Source organism: Geotrypetes seraphini, chromosome 1 (genome assembly GCF_902459505.1).
Source record: "Geotrypetes seraphini chromosome 1, aGeoSer1.1, whole genome shotgun sequence".
NCBI lineage: Eukaryota > Metazoa > Chordata > Amphibia > Gymnophiona > Dermophiidae > Geotrypetes > Geotrypetes seraphini.
The window spans coordinates 90297265-90314493 of NC_047084.1; the positions used below are offsets into that span (position 1 = coordinate 90297265).

At 45.4% G+C, this 17229-nt stretch overlaps 1 protein-coding gene across 4 annotated transcripts in view; it reads left to right on the forward strand.

Moving 5' to 3' along the window:
- The first annotated feature begins 2765 nt into the window (after nt 1-2765).
- Nucleotides 2766-17229, forward strand: part of SMAD2 (SMAD family member 2) — a 276483-nt gene continuing 262019 nt past the window's right edge. For 2 of the 4 annotated variants that reach the window (XM_033934853.1, XM_033934866.1), the window contains exon 1: nt 2851-3435. The gene's annotated coding sequence lies outside the window, so the exon portion shown is untranslated. The other 2 variants (XM_033934858.1, XM_033934870.1) reach the window with 2 other exon arrangements.

The window sequence follows — 17229 nt, forward strand, 5'->3', positions numbered from 1 at the left end:
TGAATGTAAACCGCCCGCAGGAAGATGTTCTGGGAGACCGCCCATTCCCAAAGGCGCAGGGCTTCCCGGCACAGGGACCAAGAGCCCGTTCCCCCGTGTTTGTTCACATAATACATGGCCACCTGGTTGTCCGTCTGCACGAGGACTACCTGATCGTGCAGCAGGTGGCAGAACGCTCGAGCAGCCAGAAAAATGGCACGAAGTTCTAAAACATTGATGTGACAACTCCGGTCCTCTGCCGACCATAGACCTTGAGTCCGCAGACCGTCCAGATGAGCTCCCCAGGCGTACTCCGAAGAGTCTGTGGTCAGGACCTTGCGATGCGGAGGAACGAGAAAGAGCAAACCCCCGGAAAGATTGGAAGAGTTGGTCCACCAACGGAGCGAGCGTCTCAAGGAAGGAGTCACTGTTATAGGGGAGGAGACTGGGTCCCGATCCTGATGCCACTGGGAGGCCAAGGTCCACTGAGGAAGCCTCAGGTGCAAACGGGCGAACGGAGTGACATGGACCGTCGACGCCATGTGGCCGAGCAGAACCATCATGCGCTGCGCCGAAACTGAGGGCAGCAACGAAACCTGGCTACTCAATCGAAGCAGGACCTCCAACTGTGGCGGGGGGAGGAACGAACGGAGGCGAACCGTGTCCAGCACGGCCCCGATAAACTGAAGGGATTGAGCCGGGCACAACTGAGACTTGGGGAAGTTCAGTTCGAACCCCAGACGTTGAAGGAAGATGAAAGTCTGTCGGGTCACTGAAATAACCCCTTCCTTGGAGGACGCCTTGATCAGCCAATCGTCCAGGTAGGGAAACACCTGCAGCCCCCGAGATCTCAGGGCTGCCGCGACCACCACCATACACTTCGTGAAGACTCGAGGGGACGAAGCCAGTCCAAAGGGGAGGACCCGATACTGGAGGTGCAACTCCCCCACCTGGAACCTGAGGAACTTGCGGAAGGCAAGTGGAAAAGGCTTCCTCCAAGGCAAGGCAAATGATGGGTTGTATCAGCAGGATGCCAGAGGTCATAATGCCACTGTACAGGTCCATGGTGAGACCTCATTTGGAATATTGTGTTCAATTCTGGAGACCACATTACCAGAAAGATGTGCTGAGAGTTGAGTCAGTTCAGCGGATGGCCACCAGGATGGTCTCGGGGCTCAAGGATCTTCCGTATGAAGTAAGGCTGAATAAATTGCAGCTGTACTCACTTGAAGAACGAAGAGAGAGAGGAGACATGATTGAGACATTTAAATATATCACGGGTCGTATCGAGGTGGAAGAAGATATCTTTCATCTTATGGGACCTTCGTCCACCAGAGGGCATCCGCTGAAAATCAGGGGAGGGAAATTTCATGGGGACTCCAGAAAGTATTTCTTCACTGAGAGGGTGGTCGATCATTGGAATGAACTCCCACGGCAGGTGATTGAGGCCAACAGCGTGGCAGATTTCAAAAATAAATGGGATATTCATGTGGGATCTCTAATGAGGTAAGGGCAGGAGGTTGGTGAGCAAACTCATGGGGGAAGGGTCACTGGAGTGGGCAGACTTGATGGGCTTTGGCCCTTTTCTGCCGTCATTTTTCTATGTTTCTATGTTTCTTAAGGCGGGATGCACCGGAACATGAGTATATGCTTCCTTCAGGTCCAGGGAGCACATCCAGTCCCCCGATTGGGACGCTCTGCCCCGCTGAGGGGGACGCCGGGGCGGAGGCCTCGAGAAAGCCGGCGTCGACTTCTGCAGGTATCGCCGCGGAGGAGGTCTAAACGGCTTCTGCGGCGGGGCCCGGGGTTTAGGACGGACCAATGAGGCGATAGAGCGCTCATGTTCAGATAAGCGTTTGGTCGCCCCCTCCAAGGACTCATCGAACAACTCGGAGCCAACACATGGAAGATTGGCCAGACGTTCTTGCAAGTTCGGGTCCATATCCAGGGTACGAAGCCATGCGAGACGGCGCATCGCCACCGCAAAGGTGGATACACGAGAGGCCAACTCAAACGCATCGTAAACTGCGTGAAAAAGGTAGAGACGCAGCTGAGACAAATTGGCCATAAAGGTACCAAAATCCCCCTTATGGGAATCCGGCATGACCCCATAATACCTGGGCAACGCCTTCACCATCTGCCTTAAATAGGATGAGAAGGTGAATGCGTAATTAAGGACCCTGGCAGCCATCATGGAGTTGGAATAGAGGCGACGACCAAACTTGTCCAGGGTCCGTCCCTCCCGCCCGGGGGGGGGACCGCAGCAGAGACCCTAGAAGGCTGAGACTTCTTCAACGCCGACTCCACCAGCAACGACTGGTGGGACAGCTGTGCTTTATCGAAGCCCTTGCAGGGGACTGTGCGGTACTTAGACACCATCTTTGATGGATCCGCTGTGACTGTAAGAGGGGAGTCCTAGCTGCCTACACAACTCCAGTCTTTTATTTGTGCTGCAAAAGCCCACCCACATTCGCTACTGCCGTTGCACTAACACCATTACGAAACCACAAAGAACCGACAATTTTCTCGGCCAATCAGACGCACCGGATAAAGCCACCTTAAAAATAATCCCACCTTCTCCAGGCACGCGCTGGGGAGGGACCATGGCGCAAAGCCTATTGGGCGGGGTGGGGGAGTGGGGGAAGGAGGATTGACAGGCAATTGCGACTTCGCGCTGGCCAGATTGTTAAATTATTCAGCATACGTTCGTGTCTCCCCCACCCCCCACCGACGTGCTCTGAAAGTCATTCTCCTCCTTCTAGTAGTGATTGGCTTAGCCCTAGGCATGGGGGGGTGGGGAAGGAGAGAGCGCTGAAACAGCCAATACGTTTTTAGGATGGGCGGGCGACAGAGTGCTTGAGAAGTAAGGATTGGCTGGGGCACGGGAGGGGGGAGTGCTAAGCCATCCTTTCCGTCTGAGAGTGTCTCGATTTTTTGGTCTCGCGCTTCGGTCGCTGGAAACGGAATTTTCTTTGTTTTCTAATTTATTTATTTATTATTTGCGCTCGCGGGAGAGGGCAGGTTCTCTGGCGTAAGCTTGCAGCGGAGGCTCGAGCACTCGGCCTTTCTTGGTTGGATTCGCCCTTTCTTTCCTCTTCAGTGTGTTTCTTTTTTTTTTTTTTTCCTCCTTCTCCGTTGGTTCGGCCGAGGCCCTCGGGCAACAGTTGTAGTAACAGCTTCGGGCTTGGCGGCTCCGGGATACCCACGTCGGGCTTTATCGCTTGTCGCCTTTTTAATTTATTTCGTCGCGGCCGACTGAACCCCCCCCCACCCACCCCTCTTCCCCCGCGCTCTCGAGCGGATCGCGGAGCGGGCTTTCTTTATGGTTGGTGGCGGGCGCCTGTGCCCGTGTGCAGGGAGGGAGGTGCTGAGTGAGCCGGGGGCTGCTCGGAGGTGACGCGCTTAACCTCCCCCCCCCTTTCGCCATCGCTGGGGCTGGCGGACTCGCTCTTCCAGGTAACGAAACGAAACGAACCTTCTTTCCCCCCCCCCCCTTGGTGCGTGGCTTTGGCTCCTTGTTGCTCGTCCTATGCTTTCCCAAAATGTGGTTTGTTTGCGTTCCCCCCCCCTTTTCGTCCGCAGCAAGCGGTTCCATTGAAGCGCCGCCTTATTTTAAACCTTTTGACCGATGCATTCAATAAAAGTGGGATATTTGTCTCTCTTTAAACCATTAGGTATTGTTTTAAAGATAGCATGCAACTGGATGGAGACCTACAGTTTTTATTTATGCAGTGGATGTACTACTTTTTTGTTTTTGGTAGTTTGCGGGATGATCTCGATTTGGCTGCTTACAGAACTGTTCTCCCTGAATTTATTTTCAAAGTCTCCCTTTTTGTTTTTGTTTTTGTTTTCTGTGATCACTTCTTTGTAAAAAAATGTATTTTGAAGCGAATCTTGAGCCAGTTGGAAGTGCCGAAGCATGAGGGGAGTTCATTCAGCTAACCTTTTACTAAGACTAATTTTGAGAAGTTTGGGGTTGACGTTCTCGTAGGTTTTCAGGGTGAGGCGATATTGCTGAGTATTTTTGTGCGGGTGGGGGGGGGGGTAGTGAAGATAGTTTAGTGTGTGCATTTTTTTTGTGTGGTTTTCGTTTTGGTTTTCCCCAAATAGTTAGTTTTGAGTTTCAATGAGAGACTAATATGAAAGGGAATGATGTTCTGAAGGGGAGGATTTTCTTGTTTTTGTATGGGTAAAATGGTTAGTTACACCTTGGCCAACTTGATTCTTTTGTGGTCTTCCTGGGAAAGTTTTTGCAGTTTGGATGTGGAGGAATAGTAACTTAGTTACTGTATTGCATATCTGCCTTACATTTTTACTCTGACAATGTAAAGAGCAGGATATTGGAGAGCAGCTCCCAGATGCTTTCAGATAACTGGTTTTAAAAAGTGTTTGCACGTTTATAATTTTTTTTTTTTTTCTAACAGTCTTGGTAACTGCATTAGCAGGAAATCGACATGTTAATTTCTTTAGAATATAATTCTGGATGTAAACTGCATGTTATAATGGGGTAATAATATGAAGAATTAAAGAGGCAGAATCCTGCATATTTAAGTATTCCCATGGGAAATAACTTTTTAAGACTAACAGGTATTTTATATATGGCACTGAACATTAGGTGCTATTTGTGTTGAATTTTTGGCATGGAAAAGTTTTCTAATGGATGTAGGGTGTTGAAATGGAGCAGAAAAGGCAGATTTGTATGAAAATACCCTTACCCCCTTTATAGAATAGTTCTTGAGTGTTTTTTCATGGATCTACAAAAGGGGAGGGGCATAGGAGGGTCAGAGGTGTTCCCTTTGAAAACGTGGGCAGTGTGAATCCACATCCAACTTTCATGCAGGGATATATATACCTGGTTTCAGCTGGTGCAACTCCCCACACCCAAAGCTGAACATAGATCCTGGCACTGCTCACTATTCTTTAAAGGGTTCTGATCTTGGAATGCTGGTTTGTAAAATATTCAGTGCAGGTTTTGTTTCCACACAGTTTACTGAATCCAGCTGTAAGGCACCATCCTATCAAGACAGCACTTGATAACTTAAAAATAAAGGAACTCATTAACTTCATCAGCCTATTCATTGCAGGAACTTGGGAGTTTGTTGTCTTTTTTTTTTTTTGGGGGGGGTGTTTGGTTCAGTAGTACCTTCTAACTAACTTTCTTTGTATTGTACCAACAATTGCAACAAACACACATCACATAGTCATCAAAAGATACCGTATGCATTATATTAAAAAAATGAGGCCCTCCTTTTCCTCACTGACACATTGTTTCGAGCATGTGCTTTGTTTGCTTCAGGGAAAAACTTCATAAATTTATCCACTGAAAGCACTTCAGAAAAATATCTTAGTCCATAACTGTTCCTCAGAGTCCAGCCATTCAAAATAGCTTTGCTGGTAAATAGATCAGATTTCTTGTCCATTTCACTATTTATCAAATATCAGTTGGTCATTCCATTCAAACTCTTATTTTTTGAATTTAATTTACACTTTTTTCCTCCAGTCGCAACTTAAGGTATACTAGGTGTTTCTTTATACCAGTATCCTGCAAACCTTTTAGTTTTGCTCTGCATACTAATGGGACAAATGGTTTTTCTGTGACTCACCCACAATCCCACCCTGCTCTGTCCCCAGCCCAGCCCCACATAAACCTTGTCTTGTTTTCTCTGAGCTTGGGGAGGGCCTCCGAGCATGTGTGGATGTCAACAAGATGACATTGCACGCATTTGCGTGACATCACATCAATGTCTGCGCATGCTTGGAGACCCTCCAGACATGGCCTCAAGCTCAGGGAAAATGAGATGAGGTTTGTGTGGAGGGGGAGAGGCACTGATGCTGGAAGTGACACTCGGGGGGACATGATTGAGACGTTTAAGTACGTCGCAGGACGTGTCGAGGTGGAAGACGACATCTTCCTTCCCAAAGGACCCTCGGTCACAAGAGGGCACCCGCTCAAACTCAGAGGAGGGAAATTCAGTGGTGACACCAGGAAGTACTTCTTCACAGAAAGGGTGGTAGATCAATGGAACAAACTTCCAGTGCAGGTGATCGAGGCCACCAGCATGCTTGACTTTAAGCATAAATGGGACATCCACGTGGGATCCCTGCGAGGGTCGAGTTAAGGAACTAGGTCATTAGCAATCTGACTTAATGGGGTGGGTCAGTAGAGTGGGCAGACTTGATGGGCTATAGCCCTTTTCTGCCGTCATCTTTCTATGTTTCTATGGTTTGTCATGTGTCCTTCAATCCCTGACAGCACTTCCAAAATCTCGTCGTGGCACACATTTTGTGATTCACTGTTTTATACCACCATTCAAACCACCAGGGTGAACCAATGCTAGAGTAAAAATCCAGTAATGTTTGTGTAGATTTAAAAATTGATCCCAATCATCTTCTAGTACAGTGATGGCTAACCTTTTTGAGCCCGAGTGCCCAAACTGCCGCACAAAACCAAAGAATTTCCTCAAAGTGCCAGCACGTCAATTAAACCTTAATAACAAGATTTTAGTATTTAAAAACTCTTTATAAAGTTGCCTGAACTATGTAACATCATTTTTAAAGGTTGGAATCTTTGTATTGTCAGAGAATCAATTTGATTCACAATCCTTTGGTTTTCATTTCAATTTATTGGCAATTTATAATGTTTTAATGATTTCATTCATGGACCGAATACACACATACTTTTCTCTGTCGCCGCACTCTTTGACCAAAAGATTTGTAAGCCTGCAACCACGTCAAGGTAGACTCTTTCAGCAGCTCCCCTCCCTCCCCCTTACCTTTGTGGCCAAGTCAAAATGATCTACCAACAATAAAATTTTAAAAACACAAAGCACGCTGTACGCAGAGAAAATGTTAATTATCATTTATATTCCGCGGGTTTTCAAAGAGGTCAAGGCAGATGACTTTATGCAATGTCACCTCAGTAACAACTATACAAAAATAGACAAATATTCCCCCTCCCTTTTTACTAAACCGCGATAGCGGTTTTTAGCGCAGGGACCTGCGCTGAATGCCCCACGCTGCTCTTGAAGCTCATAGGCTCCCTGCGCTAAAAAACGCTATTGTGGTTTAGTAAAAGGGGGCCATAGTGCAAAATATAGACAGCATATATAAATTCTCAAAACGGACACATTTTGATCACTAAATTGAAAATAAAATCATTTTCCTACCTTTGGTAATTTCATCAGTCTCTGGTTGCACTTTATTCTTCTGACTGTGCATCCAATATTTCTTCCCTTTTTTCAGCCTCCTGTATGCTTTCTCTCCTCCAGACCTCATTCCCTCACCAAACTTTTTCTTTGTTTCACCCTGCCCCCTTCTTTCTTTTTCTCTCTCTCCATACCCCCTTTCATTCTGTATGTCTGTCTTTCTCTCTCTCTCTCTCTCCGTGCCCCATTTTTCTTTGTTTCACCCAGCCCTCTTTCTTTTTTTTTTTCTGGCTCCCTGTCCCCTCCTTTCTTTCTTTCTCCTTGCCCTCCCCTATGCCACCACCATTGGGAAAATGCTGCCACCGCCACTGGGGAATAGGCTGCCACTGCCGCTATCGGGAACAGGCCGGCGCCGAGTTCGCCCTGCTTCTCTTCCCCGCGGGGCCGACCAACTCTCGCCACTCGATGTCAATTCTAACATCGGAGAGGACGTTCTGGGCCAGCCAGGCAGCGATTGGCTGGCCCAGAACATCCTCTCCGACATCAGAATTGACGCGGGTGGCGAGAGTTTGTCGGCCCCACAGGGAAAAGCAGGGAGAACTTGGCACCGGCCTGTTCCCAATGGCGGCGGTGGCACTCAAGTGGCTAAAGAGACGCAGTTTGCCAGCCTAGGGAGAACACTGGAGGGTGGCCAGCTGTGCACCCCCTTGGGGTGTAAAACCGGGGCAGACCGCCCCCACCCCCACCTTGATATGCCACTGTCTGTACCTCACTCCCTCCCTATGACCAAAAATTCTCCTTTCTTCTATTCCCCGTGTACACAACCATCTCTTTCCCTCCCTTCCTCTCTCCCAAGTCCTTGCCTTCTATGTCCAAAAACACATTCCCTCCCCCACCTTAGCATCTCTTTCCCTCCCTTCCTCTCTCCCAAGTCTATGCCTTCTGTGTCCAAAAACCCATTCCCTCCCCCACCTCAGCATCTCTTTCCCTCCTTTCCTCTCTCCCAAGTTCATGCCTTCTGTGTGCAAAAACCCATTCCCTCCCCCACCTCAGCATCTCTTTCCCTCCCTTCCTCTCTCCCAAGTTCATGCCTTGTGTCCAAAAACCCATTCCCTCCCCACCTCAGCATCTCTTTCCCTCCCTTCCTCTCTCCCAAGTCCATGCCTTCTGTGTGCAAAAACCCATTCCCTCCCCCACCTCAGCATCTCTTTCCTTCCCTTCCTTTCTCCCAAGTTCATGCCTTGTGTCCAAAACGCACTCCCTCCCCCTTTTGTGTTCCCCGTTTGCCTCCCAGCCCATCTTAGCAACTTTCTCAGCAAAATGTAGCTCGAGCCGCGTAGGCTTGTCTTCTATTTCCTGCCTGTCCCGCCGCGCACATATAGCCGACCAGAAGTCTTCCCCGACGTCAGCGCTGACGTCGGAGGGCGGGCTTTGCTTAAGCCCTCCCTCCGACGTCAGCGCTGACATCGAGGAAGATTTCCGATCGGCTGTGTGAGCTGCAGGGCAGTCGGAGTAGAAGACGAGCCTCGCGGCTCGAGTTATATTTAACCCCGCGGGTCCCCCATCGTCCCCGTTCAGCTCTCTCTCCTGTGCAGCCCCTGGTAGTACTGCCCTGATGGCGGCACTGCGCGTGCCAGCTGCAAGGCCTTCGCGTGCCACAGTTGGCACGCGTGCCATAGGTTCGCCATCGCTGTTCTAGTATGTTCAGTGGGCTAATATCAATAATATACCAGCTAAGATATATTGAGTGCGATGAAGATTCTCGGTCTAGTGAGCCACTAATGGTGCAGCTAAAAAAAGAAGCCTTTTAAGAATAGGTATGGTTAATAATAATAATAATAACAGCTTATATACCGCAATACCGTGAAGTTCTATGCGGTTTACAGAAGATTAAGCAAAGGTAACAAATTGATTGACTTTAAGAGGGGAGGAAGAAAGAGAATTAATTCTTATTGAGATGCAACTGAATAGCACATTTGGTGTTGCCTATGTGCAGTATTTATATTTCTGTTGTACGTGTGATAGTATATAGCCAGACACCCAGTTTTGGACGGACCTGGACCCCAGTTGGGGGGGGCAGAAGATCCCATCCAGGCGAGGCGATCCAGACCACCCCCCTCTTGCCCACCTTTTAAAGAGACGGTCTTCGCTGGCAGCGAACAGTGACTGATGCATGCTGCACATGCAAGACCCACAGCCTTCCTTCTGACGCAACTTCCTGTTTCCTTATTGGCAAGGTTGGCACAAGTAGCGTGATTCAGTCATGCTGCGTATTGCTGGCGAAGATTGTCCCTTTAAAGGTATGTAGAAGAGAGGTTTTGGGAGTCTTTAGCTAGTGAGGCGTGGGGAACCCCATCAGCAACCTCATAGATGTGCTGCTACTGGGTGGGCCTGAGCACACCTGTGGCTATGTCACGCCCCACGAGATAACACCAGGTGATATCTTTTATGACTATAAATTACGAAGATAAAGCTTGCCTAAATTATTTTCTGTGCTGAAATGTCACTGGCTTCATGAAAACTGTATGGTTAGACAGATTGTTCAAAACCTTTGCATTCTTCTGACAAAATGGTATATACACCTGTTGTGGTTAAATACAAGTGATTATTTTTTTTTATAGGATCTTGTCTATAATTTAATACCAGATCTTGGTGGGTATACTTGGCTTTGTTGTATACCTGCCGTAATATAGATATGTACTGGCCGATAATCAGCCAGTGGCAATCGGTGTTTCTTTAAATGCTAGTCATTGTCGGCTAGATTAGCCCTGAATATTTAGTGCTGGGCCATATCTGTGCAGTGGCACTGAATATCAAGGATTAAATTTAGGGATGGTTGCCATAGTCTATGCAGGTCCAGACCAATTTTCCACTGTGGCTTGCATAACATGTTTTACAGCCCAAGGATCCTCCAGTTCTTCTCTCTCCCCCTCCCCCCAACATACCTGAGAAGTCTAGGCAGCTGCAAGGGCAGGAGTGAGTGGGCTTTGCTCTTGCCCCCACTAGGATCACCTGAGATACAGGAAGACTTATCTACAATGCCGTGAGTTGGAGGAAGAGAAGAGGATTTACAGTCTTGTGTGCTGCAGGGAGTATTTAAGAATGGAAACCTAGTTATGCAGGTCTGGCCTATATTCAGGGCCTCCCCATAGCTCTTTTGAGATCTCCTGAATTCACATGCTTAGCTATTTTGGGGGGGGGGGGGGGTCATGACACTGAATATTGCCAGCACCTGCATATTCCACAACTTCTCCTAATACTGCCCCTCCCCACCCACTTTTTTGTTGGGTGGTCTGTGGTGATGAGTGATTGAACTGGGCAGGAGCCCAGTTGCAATATATTACTCTGAATATCAGCCAGGTAGGAATTTTACATGAATAATTTTACCTACGAGTTCCTTTACTTGTCATAAAACCAGTCATGAATGAATGTGTTCTTCTGCTATCTTAAATATTGAATAATAGGTTAACAAGCATTCAGATGATATGCATGGTGACAATTAAAACTTAAACAGTTGTTTCTATCCATGTTTTTCAATTATAGTTTAGTAATTATAGTGCCTTGACTTTTAGCTGCAATAAAGCTCACTACTTGCATTCTGGACCCTGTCTCATCTAAATAGTTTGAAGAATTGACCCTTGATTTTGTTCCTTTAACACTATTGATCACTAAACATATGGTAGTCTCTCTTTTTATTTTTTGGCGGGGAGGAGAGAGGGCAAATGATGTTAACCATTATTGCTCTATTTTAATAGTTGTTGTCTGATATTTCAGAGGTATCCCATTATAGACCAGTTCTAATTTGGCTATTTTCAAAAGTTAACAAGATTTGTTTCTCTTGACATAGTAGATATGTTGAAGGTTCAAGCATTTTGTATCTCTATTAACGAGGTGGTGTTTTGGCGGATAAACAGATAACCAAATGTTTTTGGCTTCTTTTTTTTTTTTTTTTTGCAAGGATTTGTGCTGGTGCCTCTTTTTAATATATTTTTAATCTCTTTAATAAATTGTATTCAAGATTGGGGAAATATGTACATTTATCTGTGCAGATGACATCTTGCTGTTTACTTATACTGACATGTCTTGATTTAGTTGCAGCTTGGTTTAGGGACCATTGCTTCTGAATCCTATTGGAACATTCTCTATGTGGGTTAGAGCAGTGTTTCTCAACTCGGTCCTGGAGTACTCATATCCACAATGAATATGCATGAAAGAAATTTGCATATAATGGAGGTGTTTACAGATTCTTTCATGCATATTCATTGTGGATATCCTGAAAACCTGACTGGCATGGGGGAACTCCAGGACCGAGTTGAGAAATACTGGGTTAGAGGCTAGGTAGTTTATATCCATTTGTGACTCCTTGGGTTCTCCGATAACTTACTTCCCTCATCATTTCTTCTGTTGTCAGATGTTTTATATCAATTTTATATCAATTAATTACTTTATGAACTTGATGCTACAAGTATGTATTATTTAATTTTTGCTGGTTCTATATCTTAGCTAGATTACTGTTATGCGTTTTACGCTGGTGTTCTAATATGAACAGTCTGCAAACGTATAATATCGCTGCCCCTTTCATGCTGAAAAATTTTGATCAAGTGACATAGGCAATTATTGAGAAGGCTTGGGGAAATCCACTGCTTATTCCTAGGATAAGCAGCATTAAATCTTTTTTACTACATGGGCTCTAGCTAGGTACTTGGGACCTGGGTTGACCTCTGTTGGGAACAGGATACTGGGCTTGATGGACCTTCAGTCTGTCCCATTATGGCATTTGTTATGATACTTCTTCTATTACTATTATTTCTATATGCTATACTGGCCTATGACATTCTCTCTTAGGAAATTATGCAAACTGTCTTTTTTAAAACCCTGCTGAGCTAACTGATTTCACCACAATCTCAGGCAACAAATGCCAGTTTAATTGCATGTTGTGTGAAGAAATATTTTCTCCAGTTTGTTTTAAATCTACTACTTAGTAGCTTCATTGCATGCCCCCTAGTCCTAGTATTTTTGGAAAAATGAACAAGTAATTCATGTCGACCCTTTCCACTCCACTCAGAATTTTATTGACCTCTATTATGTTCACCCCGAGCTGTCTCTTCTCCAAGCTAAAGAGACCTAGCCACTTTAGCCTTTCATAGTGGAGTCATCCCATCCCTTTTAGCATTTTGTTCATCATTTTCTGTATCTTTTCTAATTCCAATATATATCTCTTGAGATACGGCAACCAGGACTACACACAGTATTCGAGGTGTGGCCAAACCATAGAGTGGTACAAGGACATTTTCCTCCATTTTCCATTCCTTTCCTGATAATTCCTAACATTCTATTTGCTTTCTTAACTGCTCCTGCACATTAAGCTGAGGGTTTCAACATATCCTCAACAATAACACCTAGATCATTTTCCTGGGCAGTGACTCCTAACATAGAACCCAGCACCACATAGCTATAATTTGGGTTCTTCTTTCCCACTTTGCACTTGCTCACATTAAACATCATGTGCCATTTTGACGCCCAGTCTTACAAGGTCCTCTTGCAAATTTTCACAATCCTCTTGTGATTTAACAACTTTGAACAACTTTGTATCATCAGCAAATTTTAAATTATCTCACTAGTTAGTCTCATCTCTAGATCATTGATAAATATGTTAACAAGCAGTGGTTCCAGTTCAGACCCCTGGGGAAAGCATGCATATTCATTGGGGAAATCCTGAAAACCCGACTGGATTGCGGCCCTCAAGGAGGGACTTTGAGATCCCTGGAGTAGGGTGTTATAAGAACAGCAACAAAAACCCCCCAAAACATAGGCTTAACATAATCGCCCACCCTATTTGTGGCCAGAGAGCTGAGAAATGCCCAATTTCTTTAAATCTAAAAGAGCAGGAAAGTGATTGAGAGACAGAGCTCATATCCAACACCACAAATGAAACTATACATTTACTGGGTTATCTAAGACAAACAAAAGGTTGCCCAAAGACAAAGGAGGATATTCTATAAATGGCGCTGAAACTTGGCCGCTAATAGGCACCCTACTGGTGCCTAAGTTAATTGAGAAGCACTGTTTAAAACCATGAAAATGGTAAAAATCACCTACCAGTGCTGGAATTGTGCCTATGTAGGCGCTTTACAGTGCTTAATGCCAGAAGTTGTGTTAGGCGCAATTCACGGCATATGTAGGCCTGGAAAACCCTGGTCTACATTTTCAGCGCCTACCTTCACGGAGGCGTGATTGACATGCAGTCAGCAGCCGCTTTTTAGGCATCCACCAATATCGGCGCCCTATAGAGAATCCAGGCCAAAATGTCTTGATGCATAGCTAAAAACAGCTTGCATCTTTCTTGGCTATACCTGGCCACATCGAAGGGATCCATATTCTTTGTACCAAAAAGGAAATATCAGGTTTAAAAAAAATTTTGAAATAAAGACAGAATTAGACTTAGGGCCTCTTGTACAAAGCTGTGATAGCGAATACCGACGCAGTAAATGTGATACAGCCCATAAAAATTGAAAGGACTGCTTTGCATTTACCAAGTGATACTTGCTACTGTGGCTTTGTAAAAAGGGTCATTAGTTAAGTCCTAATCAAAAAAACAGGTCTTTTTATATAGCTATGCTGCTGATCAGCACATGCTAAATGCTGAGCTATCTGTTGTATTTCTATGGGCAGTTTGACATGTGCTGCTCAACAGTGCAGCTTTGTAAAAGCCTGCATAAGAGTTGCTCTTTTCTGGATTTCCCAATCCTGAAAGTTTGAAGATTGCTGCGATATCCAAAGCTGCTCTTTCAGAAGGTTTTTTTTCCCCCCGGAAGAAAATAGAGTATATTAAATGGAGGCAACATAATCTGAAATATTCATGCAAATATTAAGTTTTCACTGGTGACAAACAAATTTTGGAAAATTCAAGACACTTAAAAGGTCACTAAGGTGGTTCTCCCATTTGTTTAAGTTCACTATGTAACTTCCCTCTTGGGTCAGAGTGTGTGTGTTTTTTGACATGTCAAGACTCTCCTGTTTCTGTACCAATATTCCCACAGTACTAACTAATCATCGACATGTTCTGCTAACTTTAAAAAGGTATTGAGTTTCACAAGCATTGCCCAGATACACTGGAGAGACACTTAAAAAATCTGTAGAGAGGGAACCACACTTAAGCTTTGAACTAAGCTTAAGCTTATTCCTGCTTTGAAAGACTCAGCTGGTGCAAATATAGTATTCACTGTGCCAGCTGCATTCTCCAGCATATTGTCAGAGAGGCTTCCTTCATCTGCAGGAAAAGACTGTTCTCCATCAAGTGGTTGAGCAACTTCTTTTTGGGTTCACCATCCAGCGCTGGTCAGTCATGCATGTTACCTTCCCCTTCTGGGCATGTCGTTCCAGCTGTATAATTGAGTGATCTCAGATTTGAAATATGTATCCTGCTAGAGCTGGTATTAGACATAACTTGAAACTTCAAAGCCCAAACTGCTTTAGCTTCCAGCTGGCATAGGGCTCTCTGACCAGTGGGCAGTTGCCCTAGTTGCTCTCCCCTTACACTATAACTGCCATGTGTGACTGAAGTATTGATTTTTCTTTGTAGCATTCTGTAGTAATTTGGTTTGTTCAGTTTCCACAATTGTGATGGGGATATTTGTGAAAGGGAGGGGAGAAAGGGGTTTTGTTGATCCTTGCTCTGTATTATTTGTGTTTACACATCTCCCTCGTTATTCGCGGGGGGATAGGGGCAGAGCCGGAACGCGAATAGGGAAATACTGCGAATATCCGGCTCTGACCCACCCCGCCTCCCTCCCGCCTTCCCCCGGCATCTCAGCCTTACCTGGTGGTCTAGCGGGCTTTCGGGGCAGGAGTGATCTTCCTACGCTCCTGCCCCGTGCAGATCGCCAATAGGAAATGACTGCCGTGAGTTCCCGTAGTCTCTCGAGACTACGGTGGGAGCTCACGGCAGCCATTTCCTATTGGCGATCTACACGGGGCAGGAGCATAGAAAGATCGCTCCTGCCACGAAAGGCTGCTAGACCACCAGATAAAGCCGGGATGCCAGGAGGAAGGCAAAAATATGGGTTTCCCCCCCCTTTCCCTCCAAAAAAATCACGATTATGTGAAACCGCAAATGGGGAGGGGAAAGTGTATAAAATAATTGTACAGGATAGTCTCTTTTTTTTTATACTTTAATAAAATAAGTTCACTATAAAATCATAACTATTTGAGGCTATTTGAGGCTTGTGCGGGTGGGATCTGACAGTTTGCAGGGCGGGGAGGGAGATAGTGCGCGGGGACGAGCTCACAGGGATGGGGCAGGAACGGTGATAAATTTTTTCCCCATGTCATTCTCTAGTGTGTGCTATATGTTAAAGAGGGAATTGAATCGAACAAAGTAAACATTTTGAGCAACACAGATAGCAGTGTGGAATTCATATGGATAGAAATTCCATTTGGAAAGGGAAGGAATATACGGGTGGGGTTATACTACCGTCCCCCTGGACAGAATGAGCAGACAGATGAAGAAATGTTTTCACAGATCAGGAAAGCTGGCGAATTGGGCAACAGTATAATAATGGGTGATTTCAACTACCAATATAAAACACACTACTCTCGCTTCAGGAGAAGCGGGGATGAGCCTGCACAAACAACTTCAATAATGTGGAGAAACAAAGACCTCAGTGTACACAGCATACCTCTCAAAGAGGCAAAGCCACTATAGTCAAGAGGGCACACACTAATGCTAGGTCAGAAAAAAAATCCACACATCAATATTGTTAACAGTCCATCCCCACAAACACCTGGAAACAATAATGGGAATAATTTTTGGTGCAAAATTCCAATCTCCACCATGCCAGATCTGCAGGAGAATCATTCATTCAATTTCATAAAGAATATATCTCCACCACTGGTGTAAGTGTTCATATATGGAGCCAAAAAGCATCAATCTGTTCAAAAGAACTGTGTATGGCCCTATAGATAGCTGCAGGCTGAGTTTAACACAGTTCAGTTCAATGTACTTCTATTCAATCTGTAAATTATCCACTGTCGACATCAAATCCACAAGAAAAAAATGCAAAAAAAACGAAAATGTTTTTTTCAAAAAACAGTCCAACAAAAACCGAAGCACAACAGATTGAAAGAACCACTTAGCTGATAGATGCTACAGCAACTGCTGCGTTCCACTCTCCAGCACTGAACACACTGAATCCTGCTCTTTATTTATTAAGTTTTCTATACTGTTCTCCCAGGAGAGCTCAGAAAGGTTTACATGAGTTTATTCAGGTACTCGAGCATTTTTCCATGTCTGTTCCAGCGGGCTCACAATCTATCTAATGTACCAGGGGCAAGGGGGGGGGGATTAAGTGACTTGCCCAGGGTCACAAGGAGCAGTGTGGGTTTGAACCCACAACCCCAGGGTGCTGAGGCTTTCACAGGAACACTCTTCTCAAGTTGTGGCAGCAAACATACTCTGCCATGCTGAATTCACAAATCCTGATTGGCATACCCCCTTTCGCTCACAGGCGTCGGGGGAAAACACAAGAGACAACGCACCCCTCTGCTCCACACCAGCAGTAAGATCATTAGCGTCCTATTTCACATTCACCATGACCTCACCGCCTGGCTCCGCCTCTCATTCAGTCACATTGGACAGCAGAGACACAGCCTTTCACAGGAACGCCTTCCATTCAATAGATAAGTTTAAACCCCTCGGTAACAGGGTTTTACAAAGGAAAAAAATCCAGCGTTGTTCCTTTCTTCTCAATTTATTCCTAATGTCCCCTTTTCGTTCACTTGCATTGACCTGTTCAAGAACACACATTTAAACTCTGCAAAAATATGCCCCTGCTCTTCACAATGATCAACCAAAGGTTCCATTGCCTTCTTCACAGACACACAGTGCCTAAGCTCAATTAGTCTAGTCCTAAGTAACTCAGAAATTTCTAACATTAACGTGTTAAGACAGAATAGTGTCCACAATTCCAATGCATTCCCAATTCCTCCCTCTACAAACTCTCTCTCGTCCAGACAAACACTGGACAGAGTAGATCTTTCAAATTCAGATTTTGCTGATAGGAAAATATCACATTAGTTTCCCTTGGTGTAGGATGAACCCTCGGTA